This window comes from Corvus kubaryi, unplaced genomic scaffold (genome assembly GCF_017639235.1).
Source record: "Corvus kubaryi isolate FWS band 111438036 unplaced genomic scaffold, C.kubaryi_AGA036_p1.0 71, whole genome shotgun sequence".
In the NCBI taxonomy this organism is placed as follows: domain Eukaryota; kingdom Metazoa; phylum Chordata; class Aves; order Passeriformes; family Corvidae; genus Corvus; species Corvus kubaryi.
This window is the reverse complement of record NW_024582059.1, coordinates 8,429,477-8,449,626: the sequence shown is the minus strand read 5'-3', so window position 1 is coordinate 8,449,626 and position 20,150 is coordinate 8,429,477. Positions and strand designations below refer to the sequence as shown.

The following is a 20,150-nucleotide window of genomic DNA, read 5'->3' as shown; positions in this document are numbered from 1 at the left end:
TCACTGATGTTTAGCAAGAGATGATTGCTAGCTCTGCTAGCACTGCTTTCTTCCTCTGTCAAAGGGGAAAGCCACACAAAGCTAAGCTGTTTGACTTTGCCTTGGGACAGAGTTGCAATCCTCATATATCCCAGCAGTGGTTTCAGCTCAGAAGTGAGGTCAGGTTTTGTCATTTCCTGAATGAACTCAAACCCTGCCTGGGATCTGATTTAGACAGTAAGGAAAAAAGAAAAAAAAACCAAACCAACAAAAAATCAACTATGGGGTGTAGGGGGAGGGAGAAGGGAGCACATAAAAGGAAAAAAAGGAGAAAAAAGAAAAAATGGAAACAAAGGGGAAAGGGGCAAAGGAAAAAAAATCAGTCTTCCCAGACCAGACCCTGGAATATAAATGGAGCCCCTATACATGCCCTTTTTCCCTTGACTTGATAACTGAGGCTATCCACATCGATGGGGAGAGAGTCTCCCCAGTCCTGTCTGTTTGTTTGTTTGTTTTCTGAGATGAGCTAGCAGGGAAATTCCTATTAGTATTTTCTTTACTAAATCTCCCCAGGACTTCCATGAGATTCACCTTGTTTTCACTGCCTTGGTGAGCATTAAGTCTTCAAAAGCTATTACTGTCAGTGTGTCATAAGAACAGCATCTTGCTGGAGAAAAAACTTTAAGTCTTACCTTTCCAATAATACATCTGTCCATAGATTCTTGCTCTCCTTAAGAAGCTCAGGAATTTCCTTGGTTCTGACCAAGTATAGATCTCCATTCATGGGTATGAACCGGGCTGTGATTTGGGCTTCACTCTTAGGCTGCTGCAAATTGAAGACATTCTTTAGATGTGTGGTTCCTGACTGGTGGCTGAAGTGAAAATCCTATTTTAAAGGACATTAAGGTGTTGCACTGACATTACTAAGTGGCACAGATATGTTGTATTTCTGTATGGTCTTAGGACTGTGTATGTCTTTTTCCAAAAAATTATATTTGTGCAAATGTCTGTCTGTAGGCACGCACTGCACACGCATGAAGAGGTAATGCTGCAAGTGAGGTGAGCCAAGGGCACTCTGATAAGTGGCTTCAACCTTGGTTCCACCAGGGGAAAAGCCATTTCCCAGCACGGCGGTCACACACTCTGGCACATCCTGCAAGACTCTAATTGTAAGTGCAAGGCATATTCGACCCCTCTGGTACTCTAAATAACAAATGTGCAGCTATTCTTCCCCCAGAGCAAAACAGTCATTTTGAGTTAACTTCACATTAGCCATTTAGTGTCAGTAAAAGAAAATACCAGCTCTTTATCTGTTTCCCCCAAGACTGTGGGATATAAGTAACCTATTAGCATCCAGCCAGAATGGGTTTATGAAAGGCAGGTCCTGCTTGACCAGCCTGATCTCATTCTCTGACAAAGTGACCCACTTGGTGGATGAGAGAAAGGGTCTGAATGTTGCTGACCTGGAATTCAGTAAAGCCTTTGACACTGTTTCCCACAGCATTCTCCTGGAGAATCTCGCTGCTCACAGCTTGGACGGGTGCATGGTTCTCTGGGTAAAAAACTGGCTGGATGGCTGGGCCCAGAGAGTGGTGATGAATGGAGCTCCATCCAGCTGGCAGCTGGTTACCAGTGGTGTTCTCCAGGGCTCAGTATTGGGGCCAGCCCAGTTTAATATCTTTATCGATGACCTGGACGAGGGGATCGAGTGCACCCTCAGTCAGTTCACAGATGACACTAAGCTGGGTGTGAGTGTTGATCTGCTGTAAGGTGGGAAGGATATACAGAGGGATATGGACAAGCTGGCTCATGGGCCGATTTTATGAGATTCAACAAGGTCAACTTCTGGATCCTGCACCTGGGTCACAACAACCCTGTGCAGGGCTACAGAATGGGAGCAGAGTGTCTGGAAAGCTGCCCAAAAGACTCTGGGGCTGCTGGTCAACATCCAGCTGAACATGAGCCAACGAGTGCCCAGGTGGCCAAGAAGGCCAATGGCATCCTGGCTTGGATCAGCAATAGTGCAGCCAGCAGGACCAGGGCAGTGACTGTCCCCCTCTACTCAGAGCAGGTGAGGCCACACTCTAAGTCCTGTGGCCAGTTTTGGGCCCCTCACTACGGGAAGGACTTGGAGGTGCTGGAGTGTGTCTAGAGAAGGGCAATGGAGCTGGGGAAGGGTCTGAGGTACAAGTCCTATGAGAAGCAACTGAGGAAGCTGCAGATGTTTAGCTTGGAGAAAAGGAGGCTCAGAGGAGACCTTATTGCCCTCTATAACCACCTGAAAGGAGGGTGTAGTCAGGTGAGGGTCAGTCTCTTCTCTCAAATAACAAGCAACAGGAAGAAGAAACAGCCTCAAGTTGTGCCAGGGGAGGTTTAGATTGGAAATTAGGAAATTTTCTTCACAGGAAGGGTTGTGAAATTGCCCAGGGAATGGTTGACTCACCATCCCTGGAGGTATTTAAAAGACACATGGATGTTCAGTGGTGAACTTGGGAGTGCTGAGTTAATGGTTGGATTCAATAATCTCAGAGGTCCTTTCCAACCGAAATGGTTCTATGAAGTGTACCACAGCTAATGGTTTTCTCTTTAAAGTTACTGCAGCCACACTGAATTATATGTCAGGAAGATAGTCACAGTCTTTATGGATACTGTCTTCTTGATAGATAACCAAGAGACACATTAATTTCCTCCAGCACTGTTTCTCAGTGAAAAAAACCTAGCTGTGCACAGGCACTAGCTTAATTTTGAATTAATTTTCAAAAAGTTTGTTTGGAATTCATATTAAAGTTGGGAAAATATGTTCTTTTGGTCTACAAATGTTTACATTCTTTGTTTTACACAGAAACTGTCGCTATCCTGACACCAAACTAATTTTTCTTAATGGACTCAATCCACTGTCAGCAAAATCAATGAAGTGCATTTTTCATCAGTCTTAATGGGATCTGGAAAAGGGCCCATGTTTCTAAATAAAGCCAAATACTGGGCTGATTCTGTATTCTGTTATACCCATGCAAACTGGAAATCAGCCAGTTGGCAACTTCTTTTTTCTTTCCTTCTCTTTTGTGTTTTTCAACCGAAAAAAAATCCCACTTTATTAGGGTGAAAAAGGTAGAAGCACAAGATGACAAGGATGAAACTGCAATTCCCTTTTCAAGTGATGTAATGCTTGATTTGTATGCCTCAGCTCAGAAGGAGATTTGTAAATTACCCAAATTTCAGCATCTTGAATAATTTGCAGCAGTGTTGGGGTTGATCTGACTTAAATGTGGCTGCCCACATACTCAAAGAGCCTTTTCTATTGCTGACTATTGGCTGAGTATAACAACACTCAAACAATATTTCTTATGTGGCACCTATATACAAGGCAGGCGAATGTAAAGTAAAGCTATCACATCTGTTCTGCTCACCCCTTGTCCGTGGAGACTTTCTTCATTTATTTGCTTTGGCAAAGTAAAGAGATTTTTGCACAGTCTCTGGCATCTCCATGTATGTAAAGATATCATAACACAATCCCAGAATTTGACAAACAGGTGGATTATGACCCTGGCTTAAACAGCATACAGCTTTAAAAGCAAGAATGACAGTCTGCTTAGTTTTGAAATAATGGCAGTTTTCTAAACAATTCCTCACACATAAAAATGGCAGAAACCCCTCTGTGGCTGAGAACATGGTTGCCAATGACCTCATTACAGTTACCTCAGAAAATAGGAAAAGACAGTGCAGTACCTGGTAAAATTCCTTTCTCCTCTATTCTCTGCCAAAATTGCTTCTCATATTTAGGAAATGTTTAGCTCTCATGTTTTAGATCTGGAAAGCTAAATAGTAACTTTCCCTGCTTTATAAACTGTATGAGATTAAATCATTCGCAGCAGACAGATAAAGTGTAGTTTCAATACCTCTCCTTCATTCTCTGAGTTTGTCTTTGAAAAGGAGGGTGATTGCCATAAAAAACCTCACAGGAAAATAATGGCACTTATGTACTCTGTTTTGTTGAGTATCTACCATATATGAAGAAAGAGAGATCCTTTTTGCCTGTGTCTTGGATAATGTGCAGCTTATACAAAGAGGAATGGTTAAGACTTTAAAGAAACCACTATCTACAGGAAGAAAAATGAATATGGTAGAAATCACAGCTAAAATGCAAACTGGTGTGGGAGATTAGCAGACAGAGAAGAGCAGGCCTCCAAGGCAGGCAGGCACTGATTAATCTTGCAATCCTTTCACTTGGCAAAGAGCACAAGCAAATACTTCCTTCCATCCTTAAGGACATATGACCACCAACAGATTCTACCTGTATTGTTCTGCATTTATCTGTTAAAAGTGTTCTCAAAAAAAAATATGATAAGGTCCCATTTTTAAGCAGGAATAAATGAAATAAAATAAAAGTACAGCCCTAATTCTTCTATCACTACTACATTCCCCACTTCTGAGCCTGCAGGTTACTCCTGTTGATGTCCATAAGCATTGTATCAGTAGAGCAACCAGAAAGAGTATACACAGAGACCTGTTCTTTAACACCTTTCACAACTGCAGCCATCCTTTTGGAAGAACAGGTAGTGTTAAAGAAATCCATGCCTGCTCACAATGCCATTCACCTGCCTCCACTGTTGACACTTGGCACTGCCTATGGCCAGTAGGCAGTCCCCATCTTCTGCACAGGTTCAGTTCAAAACTTGCAGGCTCCAGTGGACACAATTGCGTCATTTCAAAGACAAACACAGACACATTTTAATAGTTTGGAAAATGTGACTGTGCAAGAGGCTCTGCTGTAATGCTTGGTAGAGACTTACAGGGTCAGAGCATGTTCAATGAAGTTCCTGGAAATTTTTGTTTTAGTTGTGTTTCAAAGGCTATAATAATTAAATAAGCAGCACAAACATCAGTATGATCAATACGAAATCAGTTATGGATTATTTTTCTCTCCTTGGGTATTAATCATTAGTTGGATAAACCTTAGAAGAATAGAATACATACCTTTCCCAAGAAGCAAATGAGAAAAAGCTTTGATAGAAACACAATTTAGAAATACTTTACAGAATACCTATCTATAGGGCTGCAGGCTGAGGGAGACATTCTCAGGCAGGTGTCATTATGGTGATATGTCTTTGGCCTCCAAAATGGGAGTTTACTGGTTCAAGTTACCAAATTTTCTGACTTCTATCTTGAATGGAATTCAAGAGAAACTAGACCCCAATTAGAGATAAGTCCTACTTAGTCAGAAAGCACTATTGTTTGGGCTGTCAGGCTGGCTGATGGATTTTCTCATGTACAAGAGTTATGTTTCATCAGCTAGTTTAATTCTTACAGTGACAATTTAATACATTTAATTTAATACAGTTTTTAATAGTGTTTTTTGTTGTGGTTTTTGGGGTTTTTTTGACTCACTAACTGGATTTATAACCTATTTCTTTTGCTCAAAGTTAAAAACATTTTGCTTGCTGCTAGGCCTGAGTTTGGCTGCACATGTTTAATACACAGTACATATTTCATCAACACATGCTCCATCTCTTTGTTATTTGGAGCATTACACTTATCCTTTCCTGATAATTAACCCTCCGTACCTCTTGTTTTCCATGGTAAAAAAAAGAAAGTGATGAATGATGCAAGGCCCCACCAGTGACAGAACTTTTCTGTATGGAAGTACTAACTCATTCCAGTGCTTTCTAAGATATGAGGCAACATTTTAAAAGGCACACAAATAATTTGGCTAGATATTTTTTGATTTTTTTAAAGATTGCATTGTGATATATACCTTATGATATGGTATTTTTATTTAACATGATTTGATTATTTTCTTTATTCAAAAGCTTAAGAATTCTGAAAACGAGCTTCTATTGATACGGGAATTCAAAGTGTCTTTTAGTATATATTTTACAGATTAGTTTAGATCACACTCTCAGAAAAAAAAATAACTGTTCGATGCTTAAATTCTATTAGAATTAGTTATGTTTAAATAAAAAACCAAGGTCACTTCTCTCACACGTGCACTTTAGAGATGATCCTTGGCATAATCTATGAATTTATATTCATTGAAAGTGGTAGATAAAAGTACAATCTCAGATTTTTGTAATATTAGAGTGTGGCTGACTTTGTAACCCTGATAAATAGTGTTGTTTGTAGAGCAGTCCATCCTAGTATTCATTATTGGTCTTGACCACAGTATCATAGAATACCTTGAGTTGGAAGGGACCCACAAGGATCACTGAAGTCCAACTCCTGCCCCTGCACAGGACAGCCCCAAGAATCACACCATGAGCCTGAGAGCACTGTCCGAATGCTTCTTGAACTCTGTCAGGCTGGTGCTGTGACCACTTCCCTGGGGAGCTGTTCCAGAGCCCAACCACCCTCTGGGTGAAGAACCTTTTCCTAATATCCAACCTAAACCTCCCCGGCACAATTTTAGGCCATTCCCTTGGGTCCTGTCAGTGGGCATCACAGAGAAGAGATCAGTGTCTGCCCTTCCTTTGCCCCTCCTGAGGAAGTTGCAGACTGTGATGAGGTCTCGCCTCAGTCTCCTTTTCTTCAGACTGAACAGAGCAAGTGACCTCAGACACTCCTCATACAGCTTCCCCTCAAGGACCTTCACCATCTTTGTTGCCCTCCTTTGGACACTGTCTAATAATTTAGTATCTTTCTTATACTGTAGCACCCAAAGCTGCCCCCAGCACTCGAGGTGAGGTCACCCCAGTGCAGAGCAGAGCAGGACAATCCCCTCCCCTGCCCTGCTGGCAATGCTGTGCCTGATGCACCCCAGGACACGGCTGGCCCTCCTGGCTGCCAGGCCACAAAGACTCACATTCAACTTGCCAAGGACCCCCAGACCCCCAGGTCCCTTTCTGCAGAGCTGCTCTCCGGCCTCGTGTTCCCTTGGTGGCAAGCACAAGTTTTAGTCTGAACCAAAATTCAGAGAAAGTCCCTGAGGGGCTTCAGGGAAATTTTGCCTGGAGTTCTTTATGAACAAGTCCCAAAGGAACATCATGAAAGGAGGATGTGAGAAAAATGAATATTTGCCAAATTCCCATAACTACTTTCTTAAATTGCACATATTCCTGATATCCGTGCACAAGTACTCTGCATTTCCTTAGTCTTAGTATTGAGCTCCTGTATCGTGTTTACAAAAGTAATTATTATTTACTTTCCAGTCCCAAAAGAAGAAAGCATCAATCTCTCAGGCAGGTTCTTCCCTTATACAAGAAACACCAGTCACACGAAGCCTCATGAAAAGTTACCATAAAAGCTAAAAACAAACAAGGATTTCTTAAAAATGCAATTGCTCAATATACCCAGAACTGCCAGCTGCAGTTTCCTCTTTAGGCTATTGACTTCATAACCTTACCCAACCCTTCAGAAATTTCCTGGTCAACAAGATTTTTCGGAAAAAACAAACAAAACAAAACCAAACCAAAAAAACCCATTGGTTTGAATTAATTTCCTGAAGACTGAATTACTTCATAAGAAGTCAGACTAAACAATTGTAAAAGTTACTAAAAGTAAACCAGTTTATCACTGTAGAGCAATAAAGGTAAATAAGCAGACAAGAAAGCTTGTTGGAAACTACCTCTTTAGACAACTATCTTGAAAGAATATTCAGATATCCTCTGAATATTTGTTTTTCTGTATTGGAAGAAAAGGTAGTGCAATGCATTTTCTTTATTTTTTTATTTAAGTACAGGCGTAAGAGTAAGTAGGAGTAAGATTTCAGACTAAAATGGTAAATTCTTGTGAAAGTTTGGGTCATGGTTATTCCTTCTCTAACTGAATAATATATTTACGATTGTGACTATTTAAACTTGTAAAAGTGATTCTCTATGTAAAAGCATGAAGTGCATTTTTAGCAAGTGTATTTAAATCAGAGAAGTAACATATTTTGTGAGAATACCTTTGCTCTGCGTTTACTGCTGTTAGCATATTCCTGTCCTCAGTAGTGACCTCGGTGGGACTACTTACATGAACCAGTTCACATACACAGCCTGTATTAGGCTGTTCTATGAGTCTGTAAGAAACACAGCCCCAACTCACTCTAGTTATAGTTTTTTTATAGATTTCAAGGAGAAACAGGAATTAACAAAGAAGTGTCCATAGGATTGTTAAGGATTAAATGAGAAAGTTGGGCTCCCATCTAAATAAGGATGCTGTTATATTTTTGTTTACATAGAAACTTGAACGACTGGTCTGGCTGCAGTCTATCTTATGTGCTGTAAGGCATGTGATACAAATCTTATCCATAATTTCAGACCTAGGTCTTATGAGGTACAGTGTCTATATGAAACAAGACAGAGAAGTTACCTTTAGGTTAAAATATGTAAGTGACTTTTAGTTCTTTAAGGAACACTGGCAACTCACATGTTCTGCTTTCAAGATTTCAAAACTATAAACTCAACCAACTGAAATCTGACTTTTTAAAAAAGAAGTGTATAAAATAAAATTTGCCATTAGAAATGCTTGTTACCCAAAATATCTGCAAGAGCATTATTTTCTTTCAGCAGAGGCTTACAGACTTTCAGTCATGGAAGAAGCCTCTACTGCTGCATAGCAATGGGATAGAAAATGCACCATCATACTGTGCTGAAATTCTAATGAAGACCAAGGATCTTTTGTCTTTTTCTATTTTAGTAGGCTTTTGGAGGGATTGCAGAAGAGCCAGCCACTCTCTTGTGGGCTTCATGGAAAGCTGAGAGAGCATGATGCAGAACTTCCTTCTTCTCCAGAGGCTTGTCTGTGAGAATGCCGATGTGGAAAAGCATCAGTCCGACTCTTGGCTCCATGCTCAAAGCCACATACGAGCAAGTGCAGAAATACTCACTTTCAACCAAGTGTTACTAACTGCTGTTAAGTTTGGGGTTTTTCCCTTTTTGTTTCACTACTCAAGTTTGCTGCCTCTTATTTTGCTTGAGAGAAAAGTTAGGATGTTTCTAAGAACAGAAAATATTAATTAAAATAAACGTAAGGCAAGACCCTACCAGCAGCTTTCAAGCCAAACCGAAGGCTAGTGTGTGCATTTCTATTTAAATGCATGCCTTGTTCTGATTCTTGCTGGGTTTCACAGTTGCAAACTGTTTGGTATGCTTAGAAGACCTTAAAGTAGATTACTTAAGAGAGGTAAAACCTCACTCACTTTTTCTACATTTTCATTTAAACAAATATTTGACATTGTGGTTTCAGAATAAGAAGCAGTTTATTCCTGGTATTTCACAACAGACATAGCTAGTGGCTCTTTCTGACTTCTCATTTCTCTCCTGACAGCAGGGATGGCTGCAGAGTCATCAACCCTGACAGTGCTGAGCGAGCTAGAATAGGTGCTGCTCCTTAGAACACCCTTTGAAAAATTTTTGTTTTTCTTGAAACCTTAAGGTGGTTTTTTGTTTCTTCTGCTTTGACAGCCTGTTGCAACCTCTCTTCCTACTCGCCACAGGCATTTGTTTATAGCTTTTCCACCTATCCAAAGTATAAGGAAATTACTGCCCTGAAAGCTGGAAGTTGTGCTATGAAGGAAAAAAAAAGTATTATTTTCCTGACTGGAAGTGACTGTAGCCAAGAACAACACAGATTCCTCTGGTGCCGTGTCTGTCACCAGCAGTCATGCTCCTTCCTATACCATTATAAGTGCCTTGTGTGTTTATTCAGAACTGTTTTATATATGAACAGTTTATATATGAACTGACAAAGTCAGAGGGGCAGCACTGGCTGTGGGAGGTCATGGAGGGATTTCCAGGTAGACCAGACTGGACTTGAATGAACAGGAGCAAGCAAATGTTACACAACCACAATTTTTCTAAAATCATTTTAGCAACACAGAAGAACTTTGGCAGTCCTAAGGCATTTAGTCAGTCAACATTTCTATAAACAAGTACATAATTTAATTTTAAATGTCATTTCATTCCGGGGTCAGTTTCAGGTTGCTGTCACACAGGCCTCTTCCTTGGGGAGATTTGTCCAAGGGTAACCTCTGAATACACAAGAAGCAAAAGAGGACAAAAAACTCAGTCAATTCCAAAAAGAACAGTCCTGGTTTGAATAGCAAGCAATGAATGAAGGAAAGACCAGGACTTTCTTTTAACAGTGATGGACTGAATGGCAAGCCTTGTTCTACAACGAGGTAAAACATTCCCCACAGAAGTTTTAATTAGCAGGAAATTCATTTTCTGTACTTTTACTGTTTTCCGTTGCAGACTCAAGACCCTTTGAGAATTTGAATTACAAAACCTGGCAGAGTAAAATAAAACACTGCAAAAAGAATGAAATGATCTTCAAATATAGAAGAACAAATGCCAGTATGGAAGCTGAGGAGTCATAATCCTTCTCTCATAGAAAACAAACCTGTTCTGGCTTAGAGAATTTCAGCTCAGGCCTGGTATTAGAAATGCAAGGCTTCATACTGATAAACAACCCTCTCCTTTTTTCCTTCAGTTCAAGGGCATGACAAAAACTGAACAGGTTCAGTTTCCTTAGCCAGGAATTCCTACAATGTACGTTAATATCTGCCGAGTCACGGCAGATACTATTTTCCCTTTAATTTCTTTTTGGAATAGAATCTCCTTCTTGGGAAACTAAAAACAAGGCACTGGACCTGAGATCTGATACCAAACCCCTTATGGCTGGCAGGGAGTTTGTTTCTGTAGGTGGACCTGGCTGCAACTGTCCCCAGAAGCATTCATTCTGTGCGGCCTAAATTGTTCTATAATGCAAAGTGACTCTTCACCTGGTAAAGTTGGAAAATAGGAAACAGATTAAAAATGAAAATTGATTAAGAGAGAATGAAAGACATCATCAAGATCGCTTATAAATTTATGTTTAAATTAGGTAAACGATCTGAAGATTGTCATATCCCAGCCAAGTTTGTCTTTCCCAGCACAATTGGCTTGCAGGCACCATTCAGACACATCCCAAAGAGAAGAAAATGCATTTTCTAGTAATATGAACATTGTGATCCAAGAAAGGAAAAAGAAATTACTGCCACCTCTGTTTCTTTTAGTGCATTGTTTTTAAGTTTTGATACCATTTTACATTTTATATATGACCATATTCTTTCATGAAGGGGTCAGCACATAATTGTGGCCATATGTAACAGCTCCTTAGGTATAAAGAGTGTTTAATATTGCTTCATAAGCAGTTCTTTTGGCAAAATTAACAAAGATTCAGACAGGATTTAAGGACACTAAAAATCAGGTTCATGGCTGTGGGTGGAAAAAAGAAGGAAGTCTTAAGATATTTTTAACCTACCATGCTAACTTCAAGTTGTAGTAAGCACAATACTGACAATGCAGTCATGTTTGATTTGGAGCAAAGCAGATTAAAAGTCCTTTCCCTAGATATTGGTCAATGCAAATAATACCATCACATACAAGTTCATGTAGTATGAATTCTCAGGATATTTTTTTCTAGGCAATTCTAAGGAGGTTTGAAGTTTACATTTAATTTGAAGAAGGGGGTTTGTTTATATCTTACTTGAATTAGTCAAAGGCCATCAAATTGATGTGGGCTAGAAACCTGTGAAAACCTTTCATTATCTATCCAGCATTTATGCCACATTTCACTGCCACAATTAAGAGTATGTCTTTCCTAAGGCTTTCCTTAGGAAATATATTAAAAATATATATTTCTAATATAAGGATGGATATGAAACAAGGTATAAAAAATATATAAAAAAATAGATTGGAAACCAATATTATGCCCATTTGTAATTTCAGAGGGTATTTACAGTCATATAAAGTTGGCACTATCTGGTAGGAAGATGTATCCCCCAGTGCAATCAGAATTAAAACATACATTTACTTCTCTGTCTGCATGTTAATCTGGTTAATATAACAAACAAATTTGAGAGAGTAAATTTGATTTTCCTCTGACACCTATTACATGTATAGAATTAGTTTAAAAATATAATCATATTTACCAAGACTTTAAACTGGGAGAGATTTCTGCTTCATGGTCTAATGATGATGTCTGATCCAAAAATACCAGTCAACTTAAGTCCTTGTAGGGTCTGATGAGAGGTTGAATTGGGAAATTCCTGTATTAGCAAAGAGTTTGAATGTGAAGCCAGTGATGGAGCACTTCACTGACATATTTTGGAGTCCATTCGTGTGTCCAGCTCTACAGAAATGTCAGAAATGTCAGAGCCATTCCCCTTGAGGGTATTGCCCTATAGTGGACATAGTGGAAACTTCCTGAGCTAGGAATACAAGCTCAGTCTGAAAAGATTCTTTGTTCCTTCTCAATACAAGAAGGAACCTACAGACATTCAACAGTGCATTGTTAAAAATCACCTATATGTATCAGTCAAGTGTATAGGAAATCTAAGGAAATAATTTATTTTGTATACATAGAAAAGAATGCTTCTTCATCCTTTTATTTTTTTTTGTTGTAACAGAGCTGGTGTTTCTGTCCAAAATAAATTCCTAGTTCTTAGGAATATCTCAAGAAACCTCTGATGGAAAAAGAACAAGACAGATTTCTGCTACTTTGAAACAGCAGCAAGTTTGCTAAAAAATAATGTACCAGTATGTCAGACTGAGCAGGCTGAGTATGCTTTTGGAGGCAATATTTCTAGCTTAGAAAGATATCATGTTAAAAACAACAACAAAAAAATTTACACATTTTTAAAAGCCATTAATACTTGTTTTATTCTCAGTCTTTCTCCTTTTTATTAGTTTGTTTTTGATTTGTTGTGGGGTTTTTATTAATTTTGAATGAGCATCTACATAAATGTTGCAGGTCAGTATGCAATTAAAACTAGGACTTTGCTTGTTACATCTCTAAAGACTGAGCAGCAGACTCCCTTTAAATGCATAAATGTGAGAGGGCCCTTTTCCTAGACGAGCAAAACTAGAGTCAGTTCATATAAGTAATGAATCCATTCTGGCAAAAAGTTAGACCATTCATTCTGGACCTCTCTTTCTAGTTCAAGTAATAAAGACAGGTCTGGAAATCCAATTATTGTCTCCTGTCTGAGATCTTTTAAAGAACTTAGGAAAGGTCTCAATGAGAGAGAGAAATCTAGAAAACATTTTAAAAATGTTTTATTTAAAATATATTCTTCTAGCCTTATTGTATAGGGTTCAGAGTATAAGTGATCTGATTACCAACATATGTTATGACTGTTAAATCAATTACTGATTTTTTTTTTTCTGGCTGCAGCACCACAGAAACAACATATAGGATTTCTGCATTCTGTTTGCAGCTCTGGTACTAACTTGGATCTCAGTTCAAAAGGAAATGGAAACATAGATATGTTTAATAAGAGGGAAAAAAAGGTTAAAAAAAAAGCTTTTAAGAGCAGGGAGAGAGAAGCATTATTAAGCAAATTTAGTTTTGGACATATCTATCTATCTATCTATCTATATTTTGCTTTTAGTCATTCTGAAATGAGCATGAAGGTATGTGATGAGAACAGGTGTAGAAATGCAGGTAACATCCTCAAACATTACCTCATAACGTTGTCAAATAAGCTGGGCTATTTTACATTATTTATAGGTATTAAGTTACATGTTCTATGAGGTTATGAGTTGTTTTTCACATTATCCTAACAAAACCAAACCAAAACAAACCAAAACAAACCTCTTTTAGTTCAGAGAAATAAGAAACATTGAAAACATCAGAAGGTGTGTCCAAGAAAGGACGAATGGAGATTGATCTTACATGAGGCAATGCCATTTCAAGGCTGAGCTTGGTGAAAATGCACCATGTAGATGCCAATGTGAGGCCCTAACTCTCACTAAACTTTAAGCTCCAGGTCTCTGTGTAACATTTTTATTTACTGACATTCTTGGGGGTGTGGGGTGGAAAGTTATTTTTTACTAACAATTCCTGCAAAAGAGGTTTCTTTCAAACTGCAATTAATTCTGGGATCTGCTTTTGACTCATACTGTGAGTAAAACTGGGAAATTCCAATATTTTGTAACTTTAATATCATTCCAGGGACCTGCAACCAGAAATTCCAGGAAAATTCCCTCCTGGAAACTGCATTTGCAATGTTTGAGTGAACACCATGCGTGGTGAGCCAGCTGCACTCCATCTTTTGTTCCCTGACTGAGCCCACATGTGAGATTGAGCTTCCAGAACGGCTGCTTACAGGCAGAGATAACAGAGTCTCTTTCTCCTAATGTGTCCACCTACCCCTCAGTTCCACACCAGGGAGAGAGGCTGAACCTTAATGCTGAGCTGCTTCTGAGCTGCTGCAGATGAAAACTGAAGGCGAACCCAAGCTGGCACTGGTTTGCAATGTAACCTACTTGCATTGGTGAGACACAGATTTCCAGATCCCTCTTTGAAGCAAAGATATTAAGAGATGTGGTCAGGTTTTTATGGCTCTGCAGCACATAAACACAGCCTGGCCAGATCTGCTTCAGATCTCTGGGCCATGAAAACCCAAACCCCTTGGGAAAACATCAGGGATAGCTGTTGCTGCTGCAAATCTGCCTGTCTGGCAAGCCCTGTAAGAACTCAATTAACTCTACCTACTTGATTAAAGTTCAGTAAAGTGTGTATAGTTTCATTATAAAGAAGTTAGGGAAATTGATTCGTTTGGGTGAGAAAATATCAACCCATCTCAGATGAAAGTTAAGTACCTAAATCCTGTTTGCGCCTCTCTCCAAAATACTGGATTAAAAAAAAAAAAAAAAAAGAAAAGGGGTCTCTCAGAACCTTTCCCTCAGCTTCTTTCAGTTTTCCCTGAAACACCTTTTCAGAAGCATAAGCAGTGAGCTGTAAAGCAGATGAGTTCATTATTGGCTTAGTTTTTTAAGAATGACTGTATCACTCAGTAGTTATGACACTAGTTTTCCAGACTTCTGTCTAACCCAGGTTTCCTTCTTACTGAAATGACAGCACTTTAGGACCAACAATTTTTTCTTCCTCTGTGTTTGGAGTTATAAGTGGGATTTTTACATAATAATAATCTGATATATGCTGTTGTGTTTGGGTTTGTTTTGTTCCCCAAACAAGAAGCATACAGCAGCACAGAGCTTCTGGAATATTAATTATATGTAGCTTATTTCAAGATTCCAAGATATGGTTGTAACCATCCTTAGATTAAATCCATCCCACAACTGGAATATAGTCTGCTGAGGGGCAAAAGGTTAAAGAGATAATTATTTATTCTACACTGTCTTAAACTAACTTTGGAGGTGCGTTTCATCTATATTTTTAATTCATATTTCCCTTAAGCGATGTTTATTTTCTTAATGACTTTGTGTTAGCAAAATTTTCTGACAGTGAAGCTGGGGGAAATTATGAAGAAAGGGGAGAATAGCTTATTATACATGAGGAATGATTGTGAGGTTAGAAAAATAATAGAGAAATGGAAAATAATATAAATTTAAACTCAGAGAGAAAGATACTAATAAGCATTTCTGCTCTAGCAGAAACTATAAGAATTAGGCGTAGTAGGATTTGCAATGCAGAAAAGATTGGAACACATTAGTGGCACTGAGGACTAGCAGTTTCCAACTAGATTTAGTATTTCAAGTAGTGATGGAGAAGTATCAATGCAGGTGGAAATCTCATTTGGAATACTGTAGGCAATGTTCCAGGAAAACAATTCTAAAGCACAGCTATCAGGTAAGGGAGGTGTCAATGGTGCAGGAAGTCTCTTCTAGGTATGCATTTCTATGCCTCTTGGCAAACTTCATGGTATAAATTCATTATTTAATATTCACTAAAAGCCTGACCAGAAAAAGCAGGAAAAAAATACATTTGGCCTTCCAGTTGAGCTAGGAGCAGAGAATACTTATATTAAAATAGCTCCTTATTTTCCTTATGCATCAGCTTCCCCATTTGAGAAACAATGATGTTACTTACCCCATTCTATAAACATAATTAAACTAATTAAATACTCATCAGCCTGAATGATTAATGAAGCACTTTGCTCTCTGTCCAGTACCACAACTTATGACTCTACCTGCTACTACAACTAAAGAAAACAAAACCATGTAGCTTTAATGCAGACACTAGCAGCCCATAAACTTGCTGTTGTCTCTTTTTATGAGCCCTTGAATTTCTTCAGATGCCCAGTGCACTGTTTTTTTCAGAACCAATGTGGACTGGGAAGATTCCCGGGTTCCCAAAACAGTCAGGAGACTAAATGTCTCTTCAGCAAAACTGGAAAGGGCAGAGTACATAGAACAGTTTCCTGGAATTCCCTGTCTATACACAAAATATGAGTCCAGTACAAAACAACAGAAATATCTGAAGCCTTTCCTGTTGAATAAATGTTACCCTACAAAGGATGCAAGATTATAAGAGAGAGAAAAAACCCAAAACAACAACCAGGAACGTGATTCTACTCTCTATTCGTTACAGCACTGGAAAGAGAAAACAGAGTTGGAAAATCCTAGTTTGGTGTTTGTAGTTTCCACTAAACTCTAAAAAGAAATATGCAAGTTAGGATTCAGTATTCCCTTGCCCACACTAAGCAAGATTAGCTAGATTTAGGGAGCCAATTCTTTCTTCCTGTCATCCAGTGAAAATGGGATTTGCTACTGAACGCAAACATCACTTTACCAGGTTGCTTAGAGAACAGCTCTTTCCTCATAGCCTCTCAGAGGAGTAGGTGTAATTAGGCCACCATCAGGTTGAAAAGATAATTAAACCTAGATTTTCTGTTTCCTAAGTACTCAAACCACTAAGCCAGCGGTTCCCTATGGGGCAGGCAAGGCAGGCAGATCCTTTATGGGCAATTACCATGGTAGAAGAACACCTCCTGATGTAGCAGGGAAGGATCTAATATATGGAGACATAGAACCTGAAAGCCGAATGACGCAGTGATTTCCTTCAGTCCTCAGCTAGAAAGTATGGTAAAATAATCTCATGAATGAATGGTCAATTCATGAATCATACATAGGTCTTTATTTTGCAATTTTCCAGACATCCTTTTGGAAATTTTCCAGTCATTGGAGAATCTTTTTATCCTGAAATACCACAAAAGATTAAGGTGATTGAGAAATCCTCTCTGCAAAGGGAGAAGTTATTTTTGGAAAAGCCTTCAGATGTCAGCTTTAATAAGTACATGAGGCCTATCTCCATGATCACATTGTGATGTAACTTAAAATGACCTGGTAATCAAAAAAATCACTATTTTTAGAAGATTCGTAACAGAATTGAGTACTGAAGCACCTTCTTTAAATGTTCTGTCCTCTGGTGGTCCTTACAACTCAGTGTCATGGTTTAATCCCAGCCAGCCACCAAGTCCCACACAGCCCCTTGCTCACTCTCCCACCAATGGGACTGGGGAGAGAACTGGAAGGCTAAAAGCAAGACAACTCATGGTTTAAGATATAGAGACAGTTTAACAGGGAAAGCAAAAGTTGTGGACACAAACAGAGCAAAACTAGGAATTAATTCACTGCTTCCCACAAGCAGGTGTTCAGCAGTCTCCAGGAGAGCAGGGCCCCATCCCATGTGACAGTGACTTCGGAAGATGAATGTCATCACTCCAAATCTCCCCCTCCTTCCTCTTCCCCAGCTTTATATACCAAACAAGATGCCATTTCGTCTGGAATATCCTTTTGGTAAGTTTGGATCACCTATCCTGGCTGTGTCCCCTCCCAACCTCCCATGCACACCCAACTTCCTTGCCAGCATGGAAGTATGAAAAGCAGAAAAGGCCTTGGCTCTGTGCAAGCCCTGCTCAGCAATAACAAAAACATCTCTATGTTATCAGCCTGTGTTCAGCACAAATCCAAAACACAGCCCCTGTGAAGAAATTCAACTCTACCCTAGCCAAAACCAGCACACATGGAGCTATGTGCAAAGGCTCCCATGCATGATACATGAGAAGAGCTGCTAATAAAATTTGGATTCTCAACAGTGCATGTTCTGGGAAATAAACTGCCATAGATAGCTAGGAGGTAAATCCACAGAATCACAGAAGATTTCTTCTCTGCCTGTACATAGATTGTCATATAGGTGTGCTTATAGCTGAAAATAAAGTCTTCTTAGGGCCTAGAATCTCTGTGGTTAACTGCACATACATTTAAATGATAGATGGAAGAGCAGTTGCCTCTACTTTCTACTCATTACTTTAGTGATTACTGCTACCATACACTACATGGAGATCAAGGCTCACCACGCTCTCAGCCTCACTGGGTTCTGATCTATGCCTCCTGCTACATAGCTTTACACAGTAGGCAAGGTGCTTTTTTGGCAAGGGCGTGGTTTTTTTCACAAAGGTGCTTTTGAGGGTTGGGTTCAAATCTGTACACTGGACTAAAAGGCCTCTAGGTATTTTGAAAAATATGGGGGGGACACCCATATTTTGTCCGCTCACTCTTTGAGTCCAAACCAGCAAGATCCAGAGCACCACAGTCAGTCATAGGTCAAAGTCAGGTCTGAAGGACTTCACTGAGTGTGTAGGGTAACAGAAGTAGTTCATCAAAGTAAACCTTCTATTTACTGGTGAGGCAGATGGCCCTTTGGGCACTCTTTTCATGAGTAGACCTTCAGTAGGAAGCCTCACTCTCCTGAATTACATAGAGCTGATGCATTTTAATATTATCCTAATTTGGAGAAATAATGTGATTCCAATTAATTGAAATTTGCCAGCTGGTTGGATATGAGCCCACTTCACTGCATGTTTGTGTTATGTTCTGTTTGTAAATGTGCACTGGGACACATCCTGTTCTCATTTCACAGTTGTAAATAAATCAATTCTATTGTTTTAGTAGTGCTCCTCACCTAGCCTTTCAAGGGTCAGGTTTTAAATGGCATCATGTAGCATTGCTTTTCTGAGTTCTTACACATCTGCTGAATCATGAAGCTGAGAACTTATTCTAAGATAGTGTTCTTGCCTTCAGCCCCCAGGGCTCCAAACAACTCTTTCTTCCATTTCTTCTTGATTTTACATGCCAGTCTTTTAATCAAGATGTTATGTTGTACCACATCATACACTCAAATTTCTATGAGGCATTTTACATCAACACTATCAACACTATTACTCTTAGCAACGGTGTGCATTCTCAATTAAAAAAATAAAAAGCCATCTAATCCTTTCTGCCATAAACAGTGTTGAATGATTTCAATTAATGGATAAAAATATAATCACCCATAGTTCTCTATTAATTTATCAAAGTCAAGCTAACACATCTTTTATGACATGGATCATTCTAATGAATCCTTTTTAAGGAACTGGAGATCTACAGAAAACTTCAGAATTTTATTTACCACAGGCCATGATGTGGCAATGATTATGTTATATCCCACTCCCATCAAGGTGGAACTATAACTACTTCCTTTTTCCAGTTTTATAAATCCCCTCTATTAGTCCAGGCTTAAGCAAAATTAACACAACTACTGAAGTTCCCTTGAGACAAGTCTTGGGTTGGCCACAAGTCATTAAGACCTAGATGGTTATTTTTAGTAGCTGCTGCTTACCAGTCTCCTCAGTTAATTTGGAAATAGAAAGTATATAGTCTTCTTTGGAGATGCTGTACTAACACACTTTTCCATACCTGCAGACGCATTTATTTTTCAGCTGGTGGGAATATCAGGAGAATTTAGTAGGCTGGAATATAAGAATTCTGAAGCATAACTTAGATGATGGTAAAGTAAACTTATAATCAAAAGGACAAAATGTATGATTCTAAAATCCCGTTAACAGAGCATCATGTAGGAAAGCCTAAACTAGAGCCAAAAAAGTCAGCTACACAAATAAACAGATACATCATATGAGCACAGCACTCCCAGTACAGGAATGGTTTCCATCTCAAGCAAAGTGCTAAGTTGACCCAAGTCTATTTTGCCCAGAATTTTAGATAGTAACTTAGCATAATGCTTCAAAATGCTGTGTTGATTAAGTTGGTTGCAGATAAGCTGTCACCTGACCACGCAGTGCTGCCACGTACCAGGGGGGCCTGTGGACTGCCTCACAATGGTGCCGTCAAACTGAGGATCCAGACAAACCACGAGGAGGAAGAAGATCAGGCCGGATTTAAGTTGAGCTTGGCCAGATGAAAGAACTCTAGCTATTTGAGAGGACTGATACCTCCTGAAGGCAGAATGCAGCACTGCAAAAATACACACACTGACATTCAAAAAGTAGCATGATCATGCTAGCACAACTTCGCATGCAAATCAGTTAGACCTTGCTTAATCCCCACAGTGATTCCTCTGCAGTGAAATTTTCCATTCTGCTTTCATTTTTTGTAGCTGTTTCAGCAGTGAATAAATGTCAGATGTCA

At 39.2% G+C, this 20,150-nt stretch overlaps 1 long non-coding RNA gene across 1 annotated transcript in view; it reads left to right on the top strand.

Moving 5' to 3' along the window:
- LOC121675019 overlaps positions 1–20,150 on the top strand; it is a 33,380-nt gene extending 13,230 nt beyond the window's left edge. Inside the window, exon 4 of the long non-coding RNA XR_006019935.1 lies at positions 13,894–20,150. This is a non-coding gene — a long non-coding RNA (uncharacterized LOC121675019). The remainder of the gene's footprint in view (positions 1–13,893) is intronic.